This window comes from Nyctereutes procyonoides, unplaced genomic scaffold (genome assembly GCF_905146905.1).
Source record: "Nyctereutes procyonoides isolate TBG_1078 unplaced genomic scaffold, NYPRO_anot_genome, whole genome shotgun sequence".
Lineage (NCBI taxonomy): Eukaryota > Metazoa > Chordata > Mammalia > Carnivora > Canidae > Nyctereutes > Nyctereutes procyonoides.
This window is the reverse complement of record NW_026575121.1, coordinates 11,431,626-11,453,451: the sequence shown is the minus strand read 5'-3', so window position 1 is coordinate 11,453,451 and position 21,826 is coordinate 11,431,626.

The following is a 21,826-nucleotide window of genomic DNA, read 5'->3' as shown; positions in this document are numbered from 1 at the left end:
CATTTTAGTTGACTTTTGAAACTATCACTAAAAAAGTAGTTTTATTTTCCTTCCTGATTTTGTAGCTTTCTTATTCCCACAGAGTTATAACATAGTGACTGGTGTTGCTTACAAGAATATTGGATTTCACTGGTTTTCAGATCTTACCATCTTTTTAAGCCATGTTACTTTCAGAGATAATTTGCTTCACTGTTAAATCATTAAGGAGTTTCATTAACTATGCCACTCTTTTGTAGATCAATATATCTAAAATAAAAGGCACAGGTGTTTGCATTTAGTTTCAGTCTTGTTTTCTTTTATGCTTTCAGTATATTATTTTTAATATGCCAGAGTAGCTCCTTATGTAATGAGACAGCACCTTGGGTAATGAGCTACTGTTTATTGTTATTCCTAGTAACAGACCATACAAGAGCAAGGCCTGTTAAATACAAGTGCGCACATGAGATGGTCCTTCATCTCCCAGTGAGGATCTATATAAGCAAAGGAAGGACATTATTTTACCTTCTGTTTAGTCTCCAGGCAGATTATAGTGGCTCCAGCCTCTCTATCTAGAGGCCTGGATCTGCTTTGCTTGGTGATTCTTTCCCCTACAGGTTCACTGATATTTTCCAATCCTTACAAATTTAAAAGCACAAAGCAGAAAACATTTACTTCTTATTATGTTAAGCCAAATTTAAAAAGTAGGTCCAGACTTAAGGCAGCTTAAGCCAATCCACCATGAACTCAACTTATACCATACTAAAAAAGGCAGCACGGGTTTCAGCTGAACAATTTATGCTTAGTCCACTAATTATTTGCTTTCACTTCAGTTACTTTTCCCAAGAATTACAAATACTTTGTCTTTAATTTGGGCTATCTAGAGTATGAATAGTTTTTCAAAATGTTTGTATTTATTGAACATAGTTTCAACAAAGGCCTCAAATATATTGAAAATATTCTAATTATTTCAAGTTATCTATTAGTAATTGATCATCCACCAATTACCTAAGCTGAAAGAGGTGCAATTATCCAGCAAATTAAAATGAGCAGGTCAGGGGCAGGTGGGTGGCTCAGTTGTTTAAGCATCTGACTCTTGATTTCAGCTCATGTTATGATCTTAGGGTGGTGGGATCGAGCTCCACGTTGGGCTCCATGCTCAACATGGGGTCTGCTTGGGATTCTCTCTCTCCCTCTACCTGTACCTCCCCTTGAAACAAATAAATATATAAAATGTTTAAAAAATAAATAAATACAATAAGCATGTTAGAGAGGCTAGGTGGACCAATGAAGACACAACTCAAAATGAATTTAGACAGAAAAGAAATTGCATATACAAAATGAAATCAACTGAATTGAAAAGGAAAAAAATCCATAGGAAAATCACTATTTATGGTATTTCTAGGTTTTAAAAATGCTATGCTGTATTTTGAGTATTTAACAAAGTGTAAAAAATAAAATCTGATAACAGTTGTTTTGGCTTGGTGAAAAAAATAGGAACAAGGAGGGAAGTGGATTTTTTTGGTTCCGATAAATTTGACATTACATAGGCTCAATGCATTTTAAATATGCATACTATTTAGTGAAAATCATACTCTATTGACATTCTATTCAAGAGCAGAAGTATCCAGAATGGATCTTGAGTAACATTTAGCACCCCTAACTCTATGTCTTTCTCAAGTGAAGACTTGGAATACTATGTAAGATCCATTACAAACATGTAATTCTATGACTATAATATTATTATTATCTATAAATAAATATCCAAACAAAAATAGTCTAGTTGGATTCTTAGTCTGATGCCATCAGGGGCTGCTTTCCAAATTGTAAAAAGATTACCAAGCTTAAAAATCCCAATGAAAGCTTGAACGAATACAACTTTACTTAAGTTAGTTCTTTAACAAGCAAAACAAGCATATAGAATGGTTGCAAGTTTTACAACTTTTCCTCCTAGACTTTTTTAAACTAATGCAAAAATAGATAGCTTATTGGCTAGTTTTAAACTCTTGACTTTCATTCTGCACACGTTGCTAACAAATGAGTCAAAATATAATTTAAGATCTCTTTGCACATGCTTATCAGAACTTTCTATTTGTTTCATCTAGCATCTTTCTGGGCTTAAAAAAGATGTCAGAAATACTGCATGGTATAATGTCTATCCTCTAGAAATACAAAAAAAAATTAAGGTTTTATTTGTTTATTCATGAGACACACAGAAAGAGAGGCAGAGACATAGGCAGAGGGAGAAGCAGGCTCCCTGCAGGGAGCCCAATGCGGGACTCAATCCCAGGATCTCAGGATCATGACCTGAGCCAAAGGCAGACACAACCACTGAGCCACCCAGGTGCCCTTATATATTTTTAATTTATTGCTATATGCTTAAATTATAAGCTACACACAAAGATAAAACTTGAGTTATTAGAGCCTCCTATTCCAATATGTGTTGAGCAATGTTACTGAAAGGTATGATATAGACAGTGGCAAATACAAAGTATGTGGGATTTGGCAAAGAGGATAGGAGTCTCATTGCCAGTAGTTAAAATGAGCAATGTAGTTTTTTCTTTTAAATCTAACATTTCACAGTATGAAATTATTCATTTTCATAATATTGATTGAATCATATAAAGTTTATAATTCCACCTTAAAATCATATTTCTTTACATTTAAGAAATGTTACAAGGATTAGTTTTCAGATTGAAAAAGCATATGCAAGCATTTAATATGTCTGTAAGAAGATATTTCTTTGATGAGAACAAGGGGATCTGTAAGGAGATTTGTTTAATGAGAACAAGGGGTTTTAGGGATTGAGTAAGTAAAGTAGAATTAGGTAATATCCAATGTTAATAATGAGGAAACTGAAAGAGTATTATGTACAATTTTTGCAACTTTTCTGTTAATCAAAAATTAATTCCAAAATAAAAATTTCTTTTTAAATAAGCAAATAAATAAAATGAAGGTAGATGGAAATGAAATTTACCACACCATGGTAGTGCATCGAAAATTGAGCTATGTATCTTAAATGTATTATTTCATTTGTAAGGTATTAACAATACCTATTGAGAGATAAAAAAAGGCATACCAACTCTAGAAATTAAAAGTAAAATCGACAGCACTGCAATAGACTTGCATAATAGCAGCCAACAAAAAGAAGTCCTCTATCTTGCCAGAGTAAGCTATCATAACTTAACATTTTGCATGCAAAAATGTCTTCCCCAAATTCACTAATACGAGTTATTTTAATGTTTTTGATAGATTTGCTCTAAGTGCAATGTATGGTTATGGTAGATATTTTGGAATGTGCAGAAAAGAAAGAAGAAACTAGAAATCCATAATCCTACCATTCCCAGATGATATATGTGTTCTTTTTTTATCTTTAAATTGTTTTGATATGCCTATGTGTGCATAAAAGGAAAACAGAAATTTTACACTATGTATTGTTTTATGCCCTACTTTTATGTGTTTACTTTCTAATTGCACAAATTATACATAAATGCATTTCATAATTGTTTTGTGCATTTTTTCATTTCATTTTGTGCAGATTTATAATATGCACACAGCACATTTTAACACAAGTTTGATCACCTAATTGTGTTTTTCAGGGTTGTAATTTTTCATTCATTACACTATGGTGGTTTATATTAATGCCTCTCTCACCCTTGAATCCTAAATTCTGTAAGGGTACACACCACGTCTCTTGTTGTCTTTGTATACCCAGGCCTGAGAATCAATCCTAGCATGGCCCTAACAAGACCTCTCCATAGGTCCTGAAGTTGATTTCAGTTCTTCCCAGACATGTCACTAGATTTTGTGTCACTCTGTTTTGCATTTGTTTGTGTTTATAATTGCTCTTACCTTTTCTAATCCTTTTAAATAATATATTTTAGTGTTACAATTTAGAAGTTGCACTGTGAGCTACTGCTGTGCAAGCTCATATAGATAATTTCTTAATCTGAAATGAAATATTCTTTTGAGAATATTCTGTGTTGTTCTGTGCCCTCAGCATTGTTACAGGTAGAATTACCAAAAGAATACATTTTAGCAGTTGTGTGGACTAAAGCAAAATATTGCTTTTCTACTTAATGTCCTAAAAGAGTAATCAAGAGATATTGCTCCTGAAAATGAAACCATAGTTATCTCTATAAAAATATTCTCATTGTCCTCTTGTCGTCAAGTTTCCTGTAGGAAAGCATTTGAGTCAGATCAGATTCTCCCAATGCACATTGTAATTCTTCCTTCATGATGCTCATCACACTAGTAGTTACTTATTTATCATCTGTTCCCCACTAGACTGTAATTACAAAAGAATAGAGACAAGGCCACATTTTCTCACCTCTGCAAGCATTGCACCTAAAAATCTGCTTGACACATAGTTATTTGTCAAGCTGAATTGAACAGAACAGTGCCATCCTTGGGTACAATGCTTAATCTTCTTGATCAGCACTTCCCAGCCAAGAAAACGCGATCATGTAAAATTGAAGAATCAGGAGACACAGATCAACTTATAGAAGTACCAAAATATATTTCATAAATCTTCCATAAATTCATAAATGAACCCAACATGGAAGTGCCTACTAGCACACAACTGGTGCTTAGTAAGAATTTTTTGAATGCTACATGATTTATTGAAAGGTGATTAGTAAATAAATAAATACTCGCATGTGTTAGTGAATGAGACAAGATGTCAATTATTAGACATCATCCCAGATCAAACCCTTTTTGTCACTTGCTGGTTACGCCCTAGCTCAAATATTTAAACAAGGCTTCCTCACATGGACAACACAAATAATACTTGTCACCAGGTCACTATGGGGCTTTAATAAAATCACACTTGTGAAAGCCCCTAGCACTACGTCTAGTAGAAAATGAATAGGAGGTATATATTCTGAAGATTTTAGCCACTATTAGAAATCCCTTCCTGGTGCGAACTAGAAAGTCTAAGATTTGTTTTGTTTTCATTTGTTTTTGAGGAAGAAAGCTGGAGTTTTTTGAAGACTACCTAACTTGAATAGTCCCCATAAATTTGATAAAGTAATATTATCCTTATTAAAGCATTTAGAAAATGCTTTAAGTTACATTTTGCAGTTATTTTTATCTTATAAGACCTTTTTTAAAAAAAACTTTTAAAAAAATTTGCCTTGCAAACTCCTCTAATTTATGAGTTTTTAATAGAACCTATTATTTAAAAGTCAAGATACTTGATGCCTGGTAACTAAACTATCTGCCAACTTCTTTTCTTTCTTCAAACAACAATTCCTGATGTTTGCCCATTGGTTTACGTAGAGCAGTTTGACCAAAATATTGAAGATCAAGGTAGGAAGCAGTATGAAGAGGTAGTATTTGACTTTAAGTGCATTGTTTTATAATCAAAACATTTATTGTTTCAATTTCTTTTCAGGGTATTTCATGTTATCAATCAAAGAAAAAGAGGAAATATTGATAATTCACTATTAAAGAGGACACTTAAAATTTTGGAATTATCTGCCTTCTTTATCATCAAATGTCTTCATAGAGATAAGTGTTTTCCCCCACTCCTCATTTACTACTATTTTACTGCAATATTCTGATTCTCTTCCTAAATTTCCTATTGATCTCTTTTTCTTCTTCATTTAGTGTACAAATTCTGTCATCACGGGATGTCTTAATGCAGGAAGGGGACTCAAGATACTCACAAATCCAGGAGCTTATGTATCTGTTTTTTGTTTGTTTGTTTGTTTTTTAGGACCTTATTTCTTATATCACCTTTTAAATGCACATATTTACCAGGGTTTATTCCTTGACTTTGACTTTTCTGTCCTGTGCTCTACGTACATAGGCAATCTTAACAATTTCTGCTTCAAACCTCAGCTATGGAAACTCCTAAATTGATATCTCTGGGCCTAATGTTTCACCATTTTCTCTCTTAACTGCAACTCTTCAGGTTGGCTGTGTCTCTGAAAGTCTTCAGGAATAAGTTCCTAATTCAACTCTTCAGTTGAATAAGTCACATGGGACTTCCCTGTATTCTGAATATGTGTGGTGTATAATCTCTGCTCATTTACATTGTTTCATCCGCTGAATGGAATAGACCTATGTGAATAAAAACTCAATCTGGCGTTCAGCACCAAAATATATCCATATCCATCTTTCTCATGAAGCTTTTGTCCTCCTACCATTCAGCCATAATATTACCCAACCCTTTGTAAAGAACATGGAATAGAATGCAAATAAAATAGAGAATACATGTCTGTTCCTGCAGAGGATTTTGTTTAGTTCTCATTCTCAAACCCACTTGGAAGACATTTCTTTTTTTCACCCCATGTTTCAAGTTTTTATTTAAGATTTTTTTTATTATTTATTTATGAGAAAGAGAGAGAGAGAGAGAGAGAGGCAGAGACACAGGCAGAGGGAAAAGCAGGCTCCATGCAGGGAGCCTGATGTGGGACTCGATCCCGGGTCTCCAGGATCACGCCCCAGGCTGAAGGTGGCACTAACCCCCTGAACCACTGGGGCTGCCCTCAAGTTTTTATTTAAATTCTAGTTAAATGACATATAGTATGATAATGGTTTCAGAAGAATCTAGTGATTCATCACTTATATATAACACCCAGCACTCATCACAAGTGCTCCTCCTACTACCCATCTCCCATTTAGCCCAAACCCCACACTCTTCCCCTCCAACAACTCTTGGTTTGTTCTCTATAGTTAAGAGTTTCTCTTATGGTTTGCCTTCCTCTCTTTTCTTTTTCTTTCACTACCATGTAAGTGAAATCGTACGGTATTTGTCTTTGACAGACTTACTTCACTAGCACAATATTCTCTAGCTCCATACATGTCAATGCAGATGGCAAGATTTCATTCTTTTGATGGCTGAATAATATTCCATTATATAGATATAGATATCAATATCGATATCGTTATCTATATAGATATAGGCCACATTTTCTTTATGTATTCATCAGTTGATGGACCTCGGGACTCTTTCCATAATTTGGCTATTGTTGCTAAACAATATCATACAATATGTCATTTACCTGCTATAAACATTGGGGTGCATCTGCCCCTTTGAATAAGTATTTTTGTATCTTTTGTATAAATACCTTGTAGTGCAATTGCCGGATCATAAGGTATTTCTATTTTTAACTTTTCAAAGAACTCCCATACTGTTTTCCAGAGTGGCTACACTGGTTTGCATTCCCACCAACTGTGTAAAAGTGTCCCCCTGTTGTTTCCTCTGTTGTTAATTTTAGCCATTTTGACAAGTGTGTGATTGTATTTCACTGTAGTTTTGATTTATATTTCCCTGATGATGAGTATCTTTAAGTATCTTTTCATGTGTCTATTATTAGCTATCTGTATGTCTTCCTTGGGAAAAGGTTTATTCATGTCTTCTGCTGTTTTCTTAACTGGATTATTTATTTTTTGGGTGTTGGGTTTCTTAATTTCTTTATAGATTTTGGATACTAGCCCTTTATCAGATATTTCATTTACAAGTATCTTTTCCCATTTCATAGGTTGCCTTTTGGTTGTGTGGATTGTTTCCTTTGCTGTACAGAAGCTTTTTACCTTGATGAAGTTATAATAGTTCATTTTTGCTTTTGTTTTTCTTGCCTCTGGAGATGTGTCTAGTAAGAAGTTGCTATGGCTGAAGTCAAAGAAGCTCTTGCTCTTACTCTCTAGGATATTAATGGTTTCCTCTCTCACGTTCAGGTCTTTCTTTCATTTTGAATTTATTTTTGTGTATGATGTAAGAAAGTGGTTCAGTTTCATTCTTCAGTATGTTGCTGTCCAGTTTTTCCAGCACCATTTAGCGAAGAGACTATCTTTTTTTCCCACTGGATATTCTTTCTTGTGTTATTGAGGATTAGTTGACCACAGAGTTGTGGGTTTATTTATGGGTTTTTTATTCTGTTCCATTGATCTATATGTCTGTTTTTGAGTATCATACTGTCTTGATGATCACAGCTTTGTAATATAGCTTTAAGTCCTGAATTGTGATGCATCCAGCTTTGCTTTTCTTTTTCAAGATTCCTTTGACTATTTTGGGTCTTTTGTGTTTCCACACAAATTTTAGGATTGTTTGTTCCAGCTCTGTGAAAAATGCTGGAGGTATTTGATAGGGATTGCACTGAATATGTAAATTGCTTTGGGTAGTATAGATATTTTAACAATATTTGTTCTTCTAAGCCATCACCATGGAATGTTTTTCCATTTCTTTGTGTCACCTTCAAATTATTTCAAGAGAGTTCCATAGTTTTCAGAGTACAGATTTTTTTTTTTTATCCTTTTGATTAGGTTTATTCCTAGGTATCTTATGGCTTTTGGTACAATTGTAAATGGGGTTGATTACTTGCTTTCTCTTTCTGCTGCTACATTATTTGTCTATACAAATGCAACAGATTTCTGTACATTGATTATATATCCTGAAACTTTACTGAATTTGTCAGTTCTAGCAATTTTTTGGTGGAGTCTTTTGGGTTTTCTACATGGAGTACCATGTTGTCTGCATATAGTGGAAGTTTGACTTCTTCCTCACAGATTTGGATGCTTTTTATTTCTTTTTGTTGTTGATTGCAGAGGCTAGGCCTTCCACTACTAAGCTAAATAACAATGACGAGACTGGACATCCCTGCCTTGTCCCTGATGATAGAGGTAAAGCTCTCAATTTATCCACAATTGAGAATTGCATTAGCTGTGGGTTTATTGTATAAGGCATTTATGATGTTGAGGTATGTTCTCTCTATTTCAACTTTGTTGAGAGTTATCACAAAGAATCAATGCTGTACTTTGTCAAATGCTTTTTCTACATCTATTGAGAGGATCATATAGTTTTTATTCTTTCTTTTATTAATGTGGTGTATCACACTATTTGATTTGTGAATACTGAACCACCCCTGCAGCCCAGGAATAAATCCCACTTGATGCTGATGAGTGATTCTTTGAATACACTATTGGAGTTGATTAGCTAGTATCTTGTTGAGAATTTTTGCACTCATTTTCATCAGGGATATTGTTGTTCTCCTTTTTACTGGGGCCTTTTTTCTGGTTTTAGGATCAAGGTAATGCTGACCTCACAGAAGAGTTTGGAAGTTATCCTTCATTTCTATTTTTAGGAACAGCTTGAGAATAGGTATTAACTCTTGGCTAAATGTTTAGTAGAATCCTCCTGGGAACCATATGGGCCTGGACTTCTGTTTGTTCAGAGATTTTTGATTACTGAATCCATTTCTTTGCTGATTATGGGTCTGTTCACATTTTCTATTTCTTCCTGTTTCAGTTTTGGTAGTTTACATGTTTCTAGGGAGTTATCCGTTTCTTCCAGACTGTCCAATTTGTTGGTATAAAATTTTTCAAATATTCTCTTATAATTGTTCATACTTCTGTGGTGGTAGTTGTAATCTCTCCTCTTTCATTTGTGATTTTATTTATTTGGGTCCTTTCTCTTTTCTTTTTGATAAATCTGGTAAGCTGTTTACCAATCTTATGTTTTTCAAGGAACCAGCTCCTAGTTTCACTGATGTGCTCTTCCTTTTTGTTATTGTTTCTATATCATTTATTTCTACTCTCTAATCTCTATCATTTCCCTTTTTCTACTGGCTTTAGGTTCATTGGCTAGCTCCTTTTCTTGCTTTTTTGAGGTAAGCTTGTATTACTTTCTACTTCCCTCTTAGGACTGGTTTCTGCTGCTTCCCAAAGGTTCTGGACCATTGTGTTTTCATTTTCATTTGCTTCCAAGTATTTTTTTTTTATTTCTTCCTTAATTTCTTGGTTAACCTATTAATTCTTTAGTAGGATGTTCTTTAACCTCAGTCCATTTGTGGTTTTTCCGAGTTTTTTCTTGTGGTTGACTTCAAGTTTCATAGTGTTGTAGTTGGAAACTATGCCTGGTATGATCTCAGTTTCTGTACTTGTTGAGGCCTGGTTTGTGACCCAGTATGTATTCTATTCTGGAGAATGTCCCGTGGACACTTGAAAAGTATGTGCATTCTGCTGCTTAAGATGAAATGTCCTGAATATATCTGTTAAGTTCATCTGGTCCAGTATGTCATTCAAAGCCATTGTCTCCTAGTTGAATTTCTGCTTAGAGGATCTGTCCATTGCTGTAAGTGGGGTATTAAAGTCTCCTACTATTGTTGTGTTATAATCAATGAGTTTGTTTATGTTTGTTATTGATTGTTTTATATATTTGGGTGCTCCCTAGTTGGAGGCATAAATATTTACAATTGTTGTATCTTCTTGTTTTATAGATGCCTATGATATAGTGTCCTTCTTCATCTCTTGTTACAATCTTTGGTTTAAAATCTATTTTGTTTGAAATAAGTTTGGCTATTCTGGCTTTCTTTGGATGCCCATTAGCATGATAGATGGTTCTCCATCCCCTCACTTTCAGTTTGCAGGTGTCTTTAGGTTGAAAATGAGCCACTTATAGAGAGTATATAGATGTGTTTCTTTGGTTTTGTTTTTAATCCATTCTGATACCCTCTGTATTTGATTGGAGCATTTAGTCCATTTACATTCAGAATGATTAATGAAAGACATGAATTTAGTGCTATTGTATTTTCTGTAAATTTGGTATTTCTGGTGATGTTTTCTGTTCTTTTATATCTTAGTCACTTTTCATCTTTCTTTTCCACTTAAAGAATCCTCTTTAATATTTCTCACAGGGCTAGTTTAGTGATTACAAAGTCCTTTAGTTATTGTTTATGTGGGAAACTCTTTATCTCACCTTCTATTCTGAGTGACAGCTTTGCTGGATAAAGTAATCTGGACTGCGTATTTTTCCCATTCCACATATTTAATATATCATGCCACTCTCTTCTGGTCTATAAAGTTTCTGTGGAGAGGTCTGCTGCTAACCTTATTTGTCTTCCTTTTAAGTGAGGATTTCTTTTCCCTTGCTGCTTTCAGGATTATTTCCTTATCTCTGTATTTTGCAAATTTTACTACCATATGTCTTGGTGTTGGCCTGCTTTTATAGATTTTGATGATTGTCCTCTGTGCCTCCTGGATTTTGATGTCTGTTTCCTTCCCCAGATTAGGGAAGTTTTCAGCATAATTTGCTCAAATAAACCTTCTTTTCCCTCTCTTCTTCTGGAACACCTATGATATGAATGTTATGATACTTTATTGAATTGCTAAGTCCCCTAAGTCTACATTCATGATCCAATATTTTTCTTTCCCTCTTCTTTTTGGCTTCATTATTTTCCATAATTTTATCTTCTATCTCACCTAATCATTCCTCTGCTTCTTCCATCCTTGTGTCATTACATCTAGTCAGTTTCACATCTCAGCTATAGCATTTTTTTTTATTTCAGCCTGATGAGTTTTTAGATCTTTTACTTCTGCATTACAAGAGTCCCTGGTGTCTTCTGTGCTTTTCTTAAGCCAGCTTGTGTCCTTGTGATTGTTGTTTTAAATTCTGGATCAGGAATATTATTTATATCTGTTTCGATTAGATCCCTGGCTGTCACCTTTTCTTGTTCTTTCTTTTGGAATGAATTCCCCCATGTTGGCATTTTGTCTAGCTCTCTGTCTTTTGTGCATAAGGAAAGCCTGTCATGTTTCTTGTTCTTGAGGGTAATGACTTTATTAAGAAGAGGCCATATACTGTCCAGAGACTGGCACTTCAGAAAGTGTTTCTGGTGTATGCTGTGTGTACCCTGCTGGTGTGTTTTGACTTCTTTTCCCTCAGATCTGTTCTCTGCAGAATTTTCCTTGCCTGCAGTGGGGAATGTTTGGACCTTGCCCAGTGTGTAGTGAGTTTTAATTAGGTGTACTCTGTTCTACTTGTTAAAAAAAAAAAAAGGCTGATTCTGTTTCCCCTAGAGCTGAAGCTTTGCAGCACTCTACAGTCAATAGACTTGGTGTGTGTGGGTGGTTTGTGCTGGTCTCCCAGGGGAGAGTTCTGCTGCTGCTCTGCCTCTCAGGCCACACTTGCCATGGTATAGAAACATCTGCAGAAAGCAGAGGAGCGGGGCTCCCCTTCTCAAGCTTCCACTGTGGGGCTCTATTCTGTTCAATGAATTCTAACTGTGCTGATAGGCAGGGGGATAAAAAAGGTGCTCTCCCACTCCATCAACTAGGAGCGGGTAATTTGTATCTGCCACTGTCCAGAAAGCCCTCACAGAAGGGCGAACAGTGTCGCTCATGTATCCCAGCCCTCCCTCGGATCCCTGCCTTCACCCTGTCTGTGTCTAGACCATCTGCTCACCTGGCAGCCCAGTGCACCTGTGTTTTATCTCAGGTACACTGACTGAGATTCAAAACTACCAGTTTTAAGGACCCACCATGGCACAGATTCCCTGCTCATATGCTATTGAACGGGCAACTCAATGGTGCCCTCTGGGCTCTTTTGTCCCCAGGGAGGCAGTGCAACCTCTCCCAAGTGCACAAGAAGGGGAACTGTCTTTCAGTGGACCCAGGACATCCTCAGACCATGCTGTCAGCTCCTGGGCCTCTGCTCTCCTTCTCCACAGGAGCACTGCTGAGCACACACTGGCCATAGGCCAGACTGCTAAACCTTCAGTCTTCAAGCTAAACTTCTGGTAAAAACTCATGATAATCAGCCCTTCTCATTTTCCCAGTCAATGGTTTTGGAAAAGTGCTTTCTTGTGCAGTCCCCTGTGCTGTGCTCTCTGTCTCCGTCTCTTCCTCTCTCTTCTCTCTGTGATCAGGGCTCCCTCTCCACTGTAGCACTTGTGATTTTTTTTCTTCCCTAAATCATGTCTCCACACTCCTGCCTTCAACAGTGTGGCCTCTTTTCTTCCTCTAGTTGTACAGTTGTGCTCTCATCCTCAGATCAATTTCTTGGGTGTTCAGGATGATTTCATATTTATCTAGCTGTGTTTGAAGGATGAGCCAAGCATTGAGTTCCCTTCTCCTTCACCAGCCTCACAGAAAGCTTCAGAAATGTCTTCTGTCCATTCTCAAATTTAGTATAGGCATCTCTTTCCTGACACTTGTCCATGCCAGTATGCCTTACAGAGCACTATACCTACTAGACTTTCATGTGGCATTTGTTCAATGAATAAAATGTTTAATTTTAGATAGTATGTAAAATAGAATACAAATTGTTTAACCTGTCTGATCATGTACACCATATAAAGCAAATTAGAAAAAGAAATAAAACCCAGTCACAGGTACAGATCTAGATGGGCATGACAGGATGACAAGGACTGAGGTAAGAGAAAGATGGACAACTAAGGTCATGTTTGGATTTGCAGGAGGTAGAGAAGAAAACCCAAAGTATGATTCTCTATTACTCTTAGCTTGTTTTAAGAAAGAAGAAAGAAAAGAAAGAAAGAAAGAAAGAAAGAAAGAAAGAAAGAAAGAAAGAAAGAGAAAGAAAAAGAAAGTTAGTTTAGAGAAAATTTGTTAAGATCTTATATCAGTAACTCTGTTTCCCAGAGGTGAAAGAATAGTCCCAAGGTACAGAAAAGACAAATCTATTTAGCTTCCAAATAGCAAATAACATTGAGGGAGATGTATTGGGAGTAAGTCCTCAGGCCCATGGTAGATATTCAGTAAGGGATTTGGTTCATAGGCAGATTTTTGAGAAGCAAGTTGAACATCAAGTTTTAGGACCAGGACACTGGGTATGCCACCAAGCCAGGGACCTAAATATTGTGAACTGGGGCAAAAAACAGCTTACCAAACTTTAGTTCAAGGGGATACATGTTTGTGGAAGAAGACATATGTCTGGTTATGGGGACACTGGTGGTATATATGGCCTTTAATGTTAGCAGCAATAGTTTGATGTTGAGTTTATGAAAACTGGGCTATATAGTTATTTAAGTCCTTCCTGTCAGATGTCAGGGTTAGTCTATCAATCTGAGACTGCTGGTTGAGGTCAGGATGTTTTTTTTTTAGAGAATGAAGTAAAAGGAATGCACAGGTTGCAAACAGCAGGGGGAAAATCATTGATGTATATTTAATTTAAAAAAGGCAAATGTTCTAGCTAATAATTTTTAGAAAGTGAAGCATTTTGTAAGTTCAAAGTAAAAGTTATTGTCATCTAGGACAACATAGTACTATTTATATGTACTAATTAAAATTAGATAAATTAACAAGAAAAATAATTGTTTTGAACAAAATTTTAAATTTCAGTTTGGAGTTTACCTACATAAGGTAGACTAAAATATTTTTATTTGAGAAAAATGGAGCAAAATGGTCTTATATCTTAACATGTTGTAATATTTGTTTCAATGATATGTGTTACGCCAGAAAATGAATAATTTGGCTTTTTATTAACTTACTACAACACTTTAAGATTTTTAAAATAATATTATTTATCATTTTCACACTCATTGTGTATTAGTGTCCATACTAAGAATTTTACCTACACTCTATCACTTAATCTTATATTCATATATTCACATTCACCATATATTATTTTCCTTTTAAAAAGAGAACTTTGAAGCTCATGGAGATTAAATAACTTGTTCAGAGTCTTGCCATTGGTGAACAGAGTTAGGTTTTACTAAGTAGTTGGTGGATTTCCAAAGTCCTGGGGTTTAAAGAGCACACCACTAAAACCAGGTCAGCATGAATACTCACAGCATCTTAAAATGGGCATGCTATAAAATTCATCAGACAGAATGAGAGATTTTGAAAATATAAGAACAGTTTCAAGATAACACAGTTTCACTCATTAATGAAATAGCGAAGTAAAATTGTAATTTATCTTCAGAATTGAACTATTTCATCTTTTTTTGCCCAGAAGCTTGAGGTGTCCTATATTCTTTGCGTGGGTCAACAGATAGTGGTGAGAGAATGTGTGGGTGGAGGGCAAGGTTATTTTAACCTCCACCATGAGCCCCAGTCATGTTACTTATATCATTATAACTTATTTTCATTAGCATAGCCTAGTGAAAATCTACCTTACTTACCATCATAAAATAGCTTGATCTTGCTACTTATCATGAAATGTGTACCTTTTGAACAATACCTTGAGATAAGAAAGCACAAAATATTACCTAAAAGTTGGCAAATAGGAAGACTTCACAAAAAATATAGTGATTATATAATTTGGTGAAGTTTTATAATTAATTTAACCTATCCTGTGGTATGTAAGGCAATTTTGCGCAGCTCAGTTCAAAATTTTGGATGCAACAGTATATCTTTAAGTAGCGGAAAGAAACAGAAACAGTAAAAGTGAACTTGCTTGAGTTTTAATTAACTTGTGAATACAGAAGAAAGGAAATGGATAATTTTCTAATAAAAGTTCAGTTTTGTTCATCAAAGGAAAAATGTTTATCGTAGTTGCAATGCTGGGAATTGTATGAAGAAAAGAATTTTATAAATACAAATAATGCTTATTCTAAAACATTATGCAACTTTATGAAATGTGAGTCGTGCTCCCATGTGCATCTCTGGTTTCAGGAAAATAGGCAGCATATTAGCTTACACACATTTCTAATTCCTCTATTGTTTTTAAGCTTCCAAGTCAAATGATTACTTAGAACTGAAGATATACAAGAAGTATATATATATATTTAAAATTATAAACACAGACAACTGTCCTTTCCTCATTATTCTGAACAACAACAACAAAATGCTAAACAAATAAACACAAATCCCCTTTTGCTGTTGAACATTTAATTAGATTGAGCAGCAGGTTTTCTTAGCACTGATAACACTCCTAATCATTCCTGACTCAGAATAAAAGAATTGTGTGAGGATTATTAATTGAATAAACTACTATTGTATTTTTCTTTTTGTCCTCATTTAACTTTACTCTCGTATTGTCCAAAACAGGGAAAACTAGCTCTGTGTACCAGAATGCAGCAAAGTTTTCATAGTTAGCAGCTAAGTGGTTTGCTTCCATTTTGGTTATCTCACAAAGCCCAAGGAAAATGAAAGTACTAAATTATGAATATGCATTTATTGGAAAAAGCAATTATGATGAAGTATGTGTAACGCTGGCTTTGGAGTCAGAACAGGTTTGGAGGCCACGATCTGTTTTACCAGCAGTTTGGCCTCTGACAGGCTCCTTCATTTTTCTACACCTCAGTTTCCTTATATGAAAAATGTCATAATCACACCTCAGAGTTGTTCTAAGGATTAAAAGGTATAATATATGTAAATGACTCCACACAATGTCTAGTTTATAGTAGGCACTCAAAATTTTTAGAACTTTTTCTAAGATAAATTAAGGGAGTTGGGGATTATACACTGACAGGTAACGTTGAACTCATTTTGGTTTTGAAAATTGGTGGTTTATATTATGAGGAACTGATGGAAAGAATCTCTCACCAACTCTAAAACTGCTACCCAACAATAACATCTACCGAAGAACCATTCTGTCCACCACGCGCTTTGGCTTTCACTCCTAGATAGATTAACCCCCAGAATAATTATCTGAAGCCGGATCACAAGCCCTCTTACCTACTAAAAGTCATCCTCTAAATCTTCCTTATCTTTCTTAGACCATCAGTTTTTCTCTTACATACTGGATCGTTTCCATTGGCAAACAACCTAAAATATATTTTAGAAGTCTTCTCTTGACCATAGTAGAGTACCAAGGGCTGTAAAGGAAGCAGTCTCTCAGAATGCAGGCGGTACTAAGAGATGATCATAGAACGCTGTATAGGATATGTCATATGATGTATGTGCATGTGTGGTTAAAACTAGCACATTTATTATTTATCCTATCACAAACATGATTTTTACATTGATTTTAAGTTCTAAAACTGCGGGTGTACAGTCTTCATTGGACTCATGAGAACTGAGGTACACACATTCTTCTTGAGGATTAATCAATAACAGGTTGGAATTATTTGAGCTTGCTTCAGAGGAAATTCATGTGTCTAACCCTAGAATATTAAGGTATACAAAAAGAGAAAAAAGTAGTAGATTAATGCATTTAAAATATGCAATGAATTGCCTAAGAAAAGGGAAACGGTAGATGAAGAAAAGCTTCTGAAATGCTTAGAAAATGATTTGTGCATAGATGACAGAATTGAAGTAACTCAGTTCTGTTTTTCATTTTTACAAATTTTGTTCTCCCATTGTTCACTTTGAATCTCCTGCCTAAGTGCAGGAATACGTCAGAGCCCTGAGGTGTCCCAATCATGCTAAGCACAACCATCAAAATAGACAAGTGTTTATTTACTTAAGGAAGCAATTGACTAGAACAATGACCTCATATATGAGATGAAAAAGTATGGTCAAGCAAGAGGAAACTATTCACTAGTTCTTTGCAACTCTGTGGATGATTTTCTTTCTGTTCTCTTTTTAGCTAAGCAAAGTGTTTCAAACTTCACAAAGACAGAGAACAACTTATCTTGTTAAACCATCTCTGAGAACTATACTTGTCAGTGATGTGAGTGAATGACTGTGAATCTTCTGAAATTGTTTTATGAGATCTGCATACAGAAAGTATCTCTTGGGAGCATAATGATGATATCAAACTACACACTTAAGCTCCTTCGGCTCTAGAAGAGTTCATTTACTTTTAGGTTTATTAATTGGTGCATTTTTGCAAGATTGTCAGACTGTCCCAACTATTCCAAAAGAAAATCTTTTTTACTCATGAGAGCCTTAAGAATGAATTCAATATCTTATCCATAAGATGACTATTTTATTCTTATCCATATTTATTATCTGCCCTTTGTACGTTTTATCACTCTAAAACATTTTGCTAGCATGATCTCATTTATCATTTATTGCTTCTCTTATCTTCTTGCTACTGGCAGGACACTCAGTGAATTGTGTACCTTTTCAAAGTAACACATGCTCCATGAGGCAGAGTGCCAAGTATCACTCCCCAGGTAACCATCTCTTTCTCAAAATATTGATTTTCTTCTCTGAGGTTGATCCAAGAGTCCCATGATATTGGTGGCTGTCTACTGATCTCCCCAATGAGGGGTAGGCCCCCTAGGGTTCCAGTCATGGCAAGCTGTCATGGCTTTAAAAACTGGCACACGCTCTGTCAGGAAAGAGAGATTAAAGTGCAACCTTGCTTTTTCATACTTCACTGCTAATACCATGCCATCTATTAAAAGTGCTTTCTTTGGAGGATTATACTGCTGTTTCTAGCATAGTATCACCTGTATGTTGTTTAAAAATCATGTGGTGTAGAAAATTGCGCACAAAATAATGGAACTTATGGGGAAAATGTGATAGAAAAATTTATGCAACTTTGTAGCTAGAACACTAACATAACTTTTTAACTATTAAAACAAGCAGGGCACTGCTAGACAACAAGAACACATATTAAATTGCTAATGACCTTCCTATTAAAGCATAACCATCCAATGAGAGTTTGATGGAAGTGTAGAAGAAGAGCATTGCAATAACTGAGTTATTTAGCCAAGAACAGCATGTATAAATATAGTGGAGAACCCCCAATAAACATTTCCAGAAGAGAGTATGTGGCCAAAGGAAGAATGGCAGATGAATGATATTTTATATAACCACTATACCTCCATTATTTGTGACACTGAGCAGGATAGTAGTCTAATATGGATTCAGCTGCCCTCCCAGCAGAGCTAATTATGAATGAGTTAAGAAAAATCACAAAGAACCAACACAATTTCATTCCTAAGTGTTGAAATGGACAGTTTTCCCTAATGAACCTAAGAAAGGTAAGTGGCCCTACCTACCTTCTCGTCCATGAGTCACCCAAAGAAGAGTTGTATTTTCAGGAGTTACCATTACTGTGAAGAAACCTCCCCCCTTGTAAGTAGGGCCAGCCCTAACCCAGAGGCAGCCCATCCAGTCTTCTTCCTGAAATTTTAGCAACTAAAAGCATTCTGTTTACAATAAGAAAACCGTTTCCCCCCCACACACACACCCTGATTGGAATGTCCCTGAATAGGTTCATGTTGACCCTCCCCGAAATCAACCTGGATGCTACGCGGACTCCCGCGGTTCTTTTGTCTTTAGGCAGTTTCTTTCCTTTTGCCTTTTAAAAGATCCCTGTAATTGCTAATCGGGGCTCTTTTCCTCCTCGGAGGCGGAGAGCCCGTTTGCGCAAACGTTCAATAAACCCTCTTGCTAATTGCATCTGCCTGTCTGGGGTCTGGGTCTCTGGGGCGTCCACCGGGCCACGTTGGCACCCGTGAGCCAGGGTCCAACAACTGGAGTAGGGAGATCATAATACGTGTAAGTAGCATTTCTCAAAAAGTGAACAAGAAACAAATGTTTGTAAGAACAAAAATTTTAATTTTCAAAATTTATATGTATTCATTTATTTAAACATTTTACATTATCTCATATTCAGCTAATTGTATTTTCAATTTAGAGATGGCTGAGTATGAGATATTTCTAAATTTTAGCATAAGTATCAAAGGTCAGGGTTCTTGGGTGGCTCAGTCAGTTATGTGTCTGCCTTCAGATCAGGTCATGATCCCAGGGTCCTGGGATACAGCCCTGTGTTGGGCTTTCTGCTCAGCAGGGGGTCTGCTTCTCCCTCTTCCACTGCCCCTCCTCCTCCATTTCTCCCCCCACCCCTCAAATAAATAAATAAATAAAATCTTTAAAAACAAGTGTCAATGGTCAATATTATTAACAATGATTTTTTTAAAAGATTTATTTATTTATTTATTTATTTATTTATTTATTTATTTATTTATGATAGACATAGAGAGAGAGGCAGAGACACAGGAGGAGGGAGAAGCAGGCTCCATGCAGGGAGCCCGACGTGGGACTGGATCCCGGGACTCCAGGATCGCGCCCTGGGTCAAAGGCAGGCGCTAAACCACTGAGCCACCCAGGGATCCCCTAACAATGATTTTTATAACAAAATCAAATATGAAGCTTAAAATGTATATTATACTGTTGATATTTTTACTTTTCTTTCCTTTTTTATTGGTCTTTTGAAATATTTGCAATGTTCTTTTATAATGGAAAAGAAAGATTTGAAAGGTCAGACTTCGAGAATTGATATTCCTAATTGAGAGATTGTGTGAGCCAATAACAACGTCATGTGCTGATTTTATTTCACTTTAAAGATCACAAATACTCTATGTAGTATCTACTATTATTAGCTATGTTTTACAAATGAAAAAACTGAGCCTGAGAAATATTATGTAAAGCTAAATATTGATTCTGAATGTATATAAAATACAGAAACTCAGAAATAGATAAATGATCTAGAAAGATCTGCAGGGAGAACACGACTACAGAAAATGGCTCCAGAGGAAGCAGAGGGTACATGCCCTAAGAAAGAAAGAACGTAGGGAGAAAAAAATATATATATGAAGAACATAAGGAAAAGAAACTATGTTCTCTTTCCTGTGGCACAAAAAGCAAGGCATTTGGCACCATGTGAACTTGGAATTCCGAATCAGATCGACTCATTCACTGAGTGAGTAGGATCCAAGAACATCAAGATACTTAACAATCTCAACAATCATTTCATAAAAGCTATAACCCACCATAAACTCAGAAATGCAGATTGGAAGCTAATCCCATACTGGACAATAACGAGCTGGGGTTTATGTATAATTTGTAAAGAAAGTCAGATTAGGCACCAACTGACCTATTTTAAGATACATACACCAATTACTAAACTAACGCTGTTTTATATTATTTAATGATATTATTTAGTAAATAAATTCTATATTTTAAATATTCCTAGAAGAGTTATGAAGAAGGAAAATATTACAATATAGTGATGTTTCATGAATATATTTAGTTAGAGAAATTCATAGAACGATATCCTTGCTAAATGTTCTTAATATAGTCAATAGATTTCTTTCTCAAATGGACTTTTAGTTTAATCTCATGCACACAAAAATGTCTTTATGGAAAGACATTAACATAAGCTGCAAGAAACAATTTGCACTGATGATAAAATGAATTGCTTAGAATATACATATCTTTTTTATAAGCAGTACTATTAATTTAATAATGCATTTTCCATAAAAATTAACTTGTGTTTTTGAATTCATTGACTTTTAAAGGACGCTCAACCTCAGAAATATTAGAGAAATGAACAAAAAAATGATGACAATCTTTGGAAGAGGAGATGCCTTAATTGCTAAACAGTTATTACTGCAAACAAGCCCATTCAGCAATTTTATTAATATGAAAATTTGTATAAATCAACTGAAAGTAATCAGTATATATTAAATAACTATTAAATAACTATTAAATAACTATTAATTCTATCATAAAGAGTTGACAATTTGTTAAGTGGTTTTCTAAGTATATGTTGGATTGAGAGATGGTAGGTAGATGATAGAGAAGATACGTAGAGAAAGTACTGATACTGACTGTCATCTGTTGCTTCAAAGTCTCCCTTCTATTGCCTTTTCTGTGTCATAGAAGGCTGTAATTTTCAGATTCTCTTGCTCTCTGGGTTCTAGTTAGCTTTGGCCGATAGAAAACCCTGACACATGAGAACATGAGAAGAGAAAAGCCATTCTGCTCTTTCTCTACAGTGATGGAGGCAGCTTCAGGGACCTGTGACTCAAAGTGTTGGTGATCTCCAGTAGAACTGGAGTTCACGGTAGGGACAGTGAGTGAGAGACCTGTCCAGTGGTAGTGGTTGTGCCTCCAGCAACCTAAACATGAGCGTGGACCCCTGAGCAGCCCAAGGACAGTGACAACTGTCTGATCTCTGAGCAACAACTTTTAGTTTTGTTGCTCTTCTATTCTAAGAATCTTGTAATTTGCTTTATGTACTATCTCTCTGCTTGAAATATCAAGAGTAAATTCTGCTTTTCTGATTAGATATTGGTATAATTAATTGAGAGAAGAAAGAAAATAAAAAAGAAATGAAAAGAAAAAGAAAGAAATTCTTGGGACTCGTGGGTGGCTCCTTGGTTTAGCGCCTGCCTTCGGCCAATGGCTGATCCTGGAGAACCAAGATCCAGTCCCGCATCAGGCTCCCTGCATGGAGCCTACTTCTTTCTCTGCCTGTGTC